Source organism: Etheostoma cragini, chromosome 2, assembly GCF_013103735.1.
Source record: "Etheostoma cragini isolate CJK2018 chromosome 2, CSU_Ecrag_1.0, whole genome shotgun sequence".
In the NCBI taxonomy this organism is placed as follows: domain Eukaryota; kingdom Metazoa; phylum Chordata; class Actinopteri; order Perciformes; family Percidae; genus Etheostoma; species Etheostoma cragini.
Window position 1 is genome coordinate 24,366,050 of NC_048408.1, and position 7,362 is coordinate 24,373,411.

Consider the following 7,362-nt stretch of genomic DNA (forward strand, 5'->3'; position numbering starts at 1 on the left):
GAGAGAGAGAGTGAGAAGAGAGAGAGAGAGATGTAAGCGCAAGATTAAAATTCATCTAGATGGCAACATATAATTAGCCTAAAAGCCTTTTCATCAGGCTTGGAACAACACACACACAACACACACACAACACACACACACAAACGCACACACACACACAAACACACACACACACACAAACACACTAATGGTCACCACCAGAGTCTGCTGATTAACACTGATATTCTACATTCGCCTCTTAACAGTACTGGAAGAGGCATCTGTGTGATGGCACCATTGCCTTGGTGTGTGTTTTGTGTTTGTGAGTTATTTATATGCTAATGAATCTGGAAGGGCTTGTTGAGCAGTAAGACTGTGTGTGTGTGTGTGTGTGTGTGTGTGTGTGTCTGTGTGTGTGTGTGTGTGTGTGTGTGTGTGTGTGTGTGTGTGTGTGTGTGTGTGTGTGTGTGAGAGAGAGAAGAAGGCAGTAGTCACTTCAGCAGGAGAACAGATAGTGGTGGAGAACCTTGAAGATGTACGTATGCTGCGGTCTTAAAAGTCGTAACAACACAGATGCAGATCCATCCTGATACTGTTTACCTGCCCCCCCCCCGTCCTCTTCCCTGTTATTCCCACTTTAGTCTGATGAAATACTGTTATTCAGGCACAGTGTCTGGATGCCTGTCTGACTTGAGATATTTTGGCACCAAATGCACCTTTTGTACCTGACTGAAATGCCAAATGCAGCTGTTGGCGATGATTGACAGGCCAACACTCCAGTCAGTGCAACATGCTTCTATTCTTCCCTCTCTAATGGCAGAGCTGCTCTCACTGCTGCATGTCAAAAAAATGAGACCCAGTGGGCTGAGTGGCAGTCGGTTTAAAGGATTTAAATTTGACTGCTTTTGCAATATTAAAGGACAATTTTGGTTTATTACAGGCTGGGTCTTATTTTCAAAGTAGCTATAATTGCCATCAGTAAAAAATATCACTGCATAAATCAAGTTAAAGAGGTTATAATTAACGTTGTTTTTTAAAAAATAGATCAAATGTTGATTAAATAGCAGTTAGTTGTTGTTTTTTTGTTTTTCCACCCACAACTTTACTGTTTGGGTTTTACTATACTTGTTTTGGACTGCAGCAGGCGGCTTTAGACATGTACATTACCTATGTATCTAGTGCACATATTCTTCTGCCCTCAGTACAAATGAAGGTGCAGAGCTATGCAGAGAGCTAAACACATTTCCACTGAAGGTTGAAGACAAAGTATTGGCCTTTGTAGTCTTTACTGGGAGCAAACTGTGAAACAGTGTGAACAGAATTGGATTACACACTAATATCAATAGAAGTATAGACTAGCTGTCAAATCAGATGCATTGCCTTTCATGGCGGAAAGAAACAAAGAAAAGATCAACCCTGTAATAATTGAATGTTTGGGCCACTTGATGTGGCCACTTGTCAGCGGAAATCAGTTGTGAACCAAAAAAATTGTCAAATCATCACCTTTGTCATTAGTAACTTGTAAGCAAATAGTTGCTCATCAACACATCGGTGTTACAGTGTTACAGAAAAAAATGATAATCAATTTGGAGTCGTGTTTCTGTCCAACAGGCAGAAGTAGCTTCATGTTGTTGCAGAGTGCAGGATTGGTCATTTTTTCTACCACAAGCTTAATATTGTTTTCTTTCATCCTATACCACAATTGTTTCCTCGCCTAAACCAAGGAGTTTCATTGCCTGAAAAGAACAATAAAGGAAGCTGGAGCAGATCTATTGCGGACATCAATGACAAACCATGTTGTTTTTCTATTAGGGCACCATATCAAAAAAATGCTCATTTTGGTCACTTTGAAATGGGATGACTTATTTTGTTGAGTGATTTGGAAGACTTTCATTGTGTTTCTTGTTCCGTCCAACTTTGTGGTAGCAATGTTAACGTGTTCGGAGATCTCAGCAATTAGATTGGAGAGTCTAAACAGTGGGCAAAACTACAAAATGAATGCCGAAATTTTACTAAAACTGATTTATCCTGTCCCCCAAACTCACTAGGAGAAAACCTAGTCTAATGTAATGATGTCTCAAAGAGTGGGAGAGGGTTGATTCAGTTCTGAAATGATTAATCTACGAATTGGTTAGTCAGGCGAGAGAAATTTCACGTTTTTTGACAATCTTTTTAATGTTAATTTCTTTATCAAGAAAAAATACCAAACATTCATTCACTCCAGCTTCTCTTATGTGAGGATGTCCTGCATTTCTCTGTTTTATTTCACTGTAAACTGAACTCTTTGGGTCTTGGACTGTTTGTTGGGTAAATCGAGCAACTTGAAGATGTCGCTTTGGGCGCTATGACATTGCATTTTTGTGATTAAATGATTATTTGATGTATTTGCAAAGTGGAAGAATTGATAATAAATAAACTGGTGAAAAAATGTATGTGAATTTTGATTTTTTTTTCTCTGAATTATGACTTAAATCTCAGAATTCTGAGAAAAAAGTCAGAATTCTGAGAAAAAAGTCAGAACTCACACACATTTTTCAACAGTGGCCCTAATCCTCTTCCGTAGAATACTTTAGGTCCACTCCGAGATATGCTTTCAAAGATTTATTGTTCATTTGAAACTCAGAAAAAAAAAATTCTGTTGCCTGAAAAATACTACAACATAGTGTGTAGAGAAACTTGTGATGTGATGTTGCAATGAAACTGCGATAAAACTTGCGGTCAACAGAAAATGCAAAAACCCAAACTCACCCCCTCTTTGGCCTCCGACATGCAGGTGCACAGGGGTATAAATAGACTGATTCCTGTCAGCCAACCCCCGTGACATCCTGCGTCATGTAATAGGTGAAAACTATAAACCATAAACCAACATAATATACATGACTCCTATAGATCTAAATATTCAAACCACACTTTGAATACCTTTCCAGATGTGTATCCATTGATTTCTTAGTGTGGAGCCACAGCTCTGGCTGGCTCCTCACATTAAGACGTGTGAAAGAACCCTGTATTCACCACCCACCAGTTTTTCCCTGTCTGCAGGCCAGCGTTTTCCATTTTACACTTGAGGCATTTAGCTGGCACTATTTGGAGTGAATTAGTCTGGATGGAACAGTAGACTGAGCTTTGGATCCTGTATGACTGAAATAAAAATATAATAAGGAATGCAACAAGGAGGTTACATTTTTTAAATTCAATTTTATTCATAGCATCATTTCATGACAATAGTTATCTTGAGACACTTTACAGGTAGAGTTGGTCTAGACCACACTCTATAATTTACAAGGACCCAACAGTTCTAGTAGTTCCCTCCAGAGCAAGCAACAGTGCGACAGTGGCGAGGGAAAACTCCCTTTTAGGAAGAAACCTGGGACAGACTCAGGCTCTTGGTAGGCGGTTTCTGACGGGCCGGATAGAGTCTTGTATTGTTACCATGACGTGTTCTTTGCAGCTCTACAGCAGTCATGTAAATGGTAACGTGCTCGGATAAGAAACATGAAAGATTTGTTAAAGAATATCTAAAAGGAAAACAAAGAAAACGTGATTTGGTGGAGATTTGGGGAGTTCAAGTGTTACTTAGGGAAAATGGAAAGTCACTTTGCAGCTCTGACTGGTAGGAGAGGATAGTTTTTTTATCATTAGGGAGTCCATGAAAGAAAAGACTGGATGGAGGGGATTGATTAAAGGCTTGAACTCCAAAAAGGTCCTTAGGAAAGCAGAAAAGCCTCATTTTCTCTTCTCCCAAGGATGGGACACACCAGTGGGAGATAGAGGACAACAAGTGAAAGCAAAAACTTCAATAGGGCTAGATTTAAAGTCCCAACTCACCCATGGAAAACTCACACAGGTGTTTCCGTTTAATTTCACTGACCATTCCTCTTTCTGGACTGCAGACATATATGGACTGTGGTTGTTTAAATCCCTTTCTTGTTAGTTTTGTTGCATGCGTTAGGTTGTGCGAATGTCCACCATCATCAATCTCAATGCCCCAGTATGCTCACTATAAACTAGACCACACAAAGAGTTTGTACCTGTTCTGAATGACCACACTGGAAGGTACATGAGAAGAGAGGAACACACTCCTCCCAGTGGAATCTCACTACCTTATTAATCTTGCCCCAAAAAACGATGTGTTGTGATTGGACATTCCCTCTTTCTCGTAGCTCTTATTCCACAATTGAAAAGAGGGAGTTTCAGACACTGTTAAACAATTTCACAAGCATGACTAGGGTGACTCAGTTGGTAGAGCAGGTGCACCTACTGTGGATCAAGGTTAACGCCTTGACACATCAGCCGCGGGTTTGACTCTGACCGGCGGCCCTTTGCTGCATGTCATTGACCCTCTCTTTCTCTCCCTTTTCATGTCTTCATCTGTCCTGTTGAAATAAAGGCCTAAAATGTACAAAAATAGTCTTAAAAAAGCTTTTAAAACTGGTCAAACACAGGTGTAACCAGTAGGCCTACCATTTATGTTGTCTGCATTTCATTCATGTGTTTAAATTCCAGATCCCTGTTATAGACCTTTTTTCACAGCATTCATTTTGCCATGTCATAGCAAGAGAAGCTAAGGTGTAATTGATGAAACTACGTTATATTTAGCGGAGCTAGTTCAAGGGTCCTGTCTGATATTGTGCATACAGTACTAACCCACTGGCTTTGCTTACTGGGACCCTTGATGGAGCTTAGCCATCATAATCAAAATGTGTTTCGCATGTGCTTTTACTGCTGTGTAAGTCAAAATGTCTTGTAACCCCCTTGGTTATATTAGTGTTCCCTAGTAATTACTATTCTTATTTATATAGTTTTTGAGCTGTAATTAAGTGTTTTAAATGGCTATGCATATACTTACATTCATGTAACTGTTTACAGTCAGTGTGTTGTAATTTGCTGATGGTTCTAAATGCAGTTTGAGTAGTTTGTATGAATGGTAGCCTATATCTCATTGCACCAAAAATTGCTGTTTTACGTTCTTTTTAAAATTACTTTTGATTGGTCAGATTTAGACGCAACGTCAAGTTCTTTAGTTACTGATTGGCTGGGGGCGGGCAAGAGAAATGGGGGGTAAACAGACAGTCATCGGAGGGCTACTCGCTCGCCATCCTTGGTGGGAAGAAGACGACAGCATGGAGGGTTACAAGTTAACTAGCCTGGGGAAAAGAGTTATTAGAATTGTTGACGCTGTTAGTTGCAGGCGCTGTTATTTGAAATTGAACAACAGTTTTTTCAGACTGTTTAGAGTTTTGTGCCGAGATTTCTCAGCTAAAATAACAGCTAATCTAATCTAACCTAAATTATCTAACGCTAATCTAACTAGTCCTTTCGGATGTTGGAGTGCTTGAGCTGTGCTAGCAGTGGTGCTAACGCGTTGCTAGCTGCTGCATTCCCAGTACGGACTTCCCTCCTCAACTGCTGCAGCTACTTGTGAAGGATCCAGCCGTTGTCATCCATTAAGGAGTGTTAGTGGGTGAGTTGCCTAATGTAATGTTAGTCCTGTTGACTGGTTACAAGGAGCGGTCTTCATATTTGTGTCCCAAAGTACTGCTGGTATTATGGAATTGCCAGCTTTTTGGTTTTGTTTACTTACAATAGCTAAAGTGTGAGCCCACATATTTTTAAGTGTTGTGTGCACACATTTAATGCAGGGTTGCACTAGCTATATTTACCAGAGTTTAAGATATTTGGCTGTTGGAGTATATCTGTTACTTGAGTGTAAAGTAATAGTATATTTGAACCGAGATTTCATTCACATTTCAGTCTTACAAACAAAAGTTGCTGCTGCTAACACTCATTCAACAGAAGAGTTGGACAGAAGATGTCCTGAAGTGAAGTCTAAATCTAACAATTTGCCTTGGCAAATTACAAGTTTTACTCTGTATTTTACTAGAAAATGTTTTTTTTAAAGGCTTGTTTAACTGACCAAAATTCCCAGAATTTCTTAGCTAAAACATATAATTAAAGAATATTATTTTTGTAACCTTCATGTTGCTGGAGCATGAGTTAACATTGAGCGAAGAGATACAAAAAGAGGAGAACGGGGATCACAGACGGGTACATAAGGAGGTGATAAGTAGGTGAAAAGACACATGAGACAGAGACAGAAGGTGAGATGGGCAAATGATAGTTTTATTTTCACCTCGGAGAGTGAGAGATGGAACAGCTGGTTCCTCAAAAACACAAAAACCATTTTCTTCCAGTTTTCCATCAGTTATTTTCGGTTGAGATCATGTTGAGCACAAAGCAAAGACATCAGGATTTTTGCCTAATGGATGTATTTGTGACACTGTGGGTGAGCCTGTGTGTTTTGATTAGTTCTCACTATGCATTTCTACCCTGAGATCATCACTAACACTAACACTGCTCGGCGCACACACACACACACACACACACACACATTAAAGCCCCACCGATAAAGGACTTTTAAGGCCGATACTGATATGAATATTTGGTTATTCAAAAATCCGATATTCCAATATATCTAAATCCAGAAACGCGTAACGAAATAGATTTCCCTAACCTTAGATATTTGTAGTTATTTCTGAGTTCTCACTAAAATTATATGATAATTTGTTTTATTGTCACAACAGAACAGAGGAACATCAAAATATATTAAAGTTCTGATAAATAAATTGCATACAAATACAAACTTAAGATATGAAACTTAAATTCCTTTAAACAGAAATACAAAAAATAAAATAAAATAAATATAATCAGTGTTGCCAACAGGGACATTGTAGAGCGCCCACTGGTGGACAAACTATGCAACGGCAACACTCATAGCATGGTTGACCGTCCGTTTTTATTTTTTACAGGGGTTATAGAATGCAAAACCGAGTTTACCATGTCATAGTTGAATAACGACAGTTTGGTGGGTAAATAGGACAGACATACAACCTCAAAATCCCATTGACACCTTCGTCCTGCCAATCTCACAACTTGAGACTGCTGCTGCAAACGGGCAAATCTCAACAAAGCTAATAGTTGCGACAACTATGTTGCTCCTCCTTATGTGGCTCTGGTCTCTAGTGTTTGTCAAGCCCCAATATTTACATAGGCTACACCACTGATCTGATGTCAGCTAAGTCTTCTGAATCTAGGTCGCGCAGATCTCAGAAATTGCATACATTGCTTGTCTATTTAACTACTAAATTCACTTCTTCATTCAGGCTTTTTTATGCAAAAATCAGCTACAGTGAGGAAAATAAGTATTTGAACACCCTGCTATTTTGCAAGTTCTCCCACTTAGAAATCATGGAGGGGTCTGAAATTGTAATCGTAGGTGCATGTCGACTGTGAGAGACATAATCTAAAAAAAAAATCCATAAATCACAACGTATGTCTTTTTAACTATTTATTATTTATGTATAATGTATTACGTTTACTGAGGAC

The 7,362-nt window shown here is 39.1% G+C and overlaps 1 long non-coding RNA gene across 1 annotated transcript in view; it reads right to left on the reverse strand.

Moving 5' to 3' along the window:
* Window positions 1–589: 589 nt before the first annotated feature.
* LOC117935221 overlaps window positions 590–7,362 on the reverse strand; it is an 18,788-nt gene continuing 12,015 nt past the window's right edge. The window contains exon 3 of the long non-coding RNA XR_004654703.1: window positions 590–602. This is a non-coding gene — a long non-coding RNA (uncharacterized LOC117935221). The remainder of the gene's footprint in view (window positions 603–7,362) is intronic.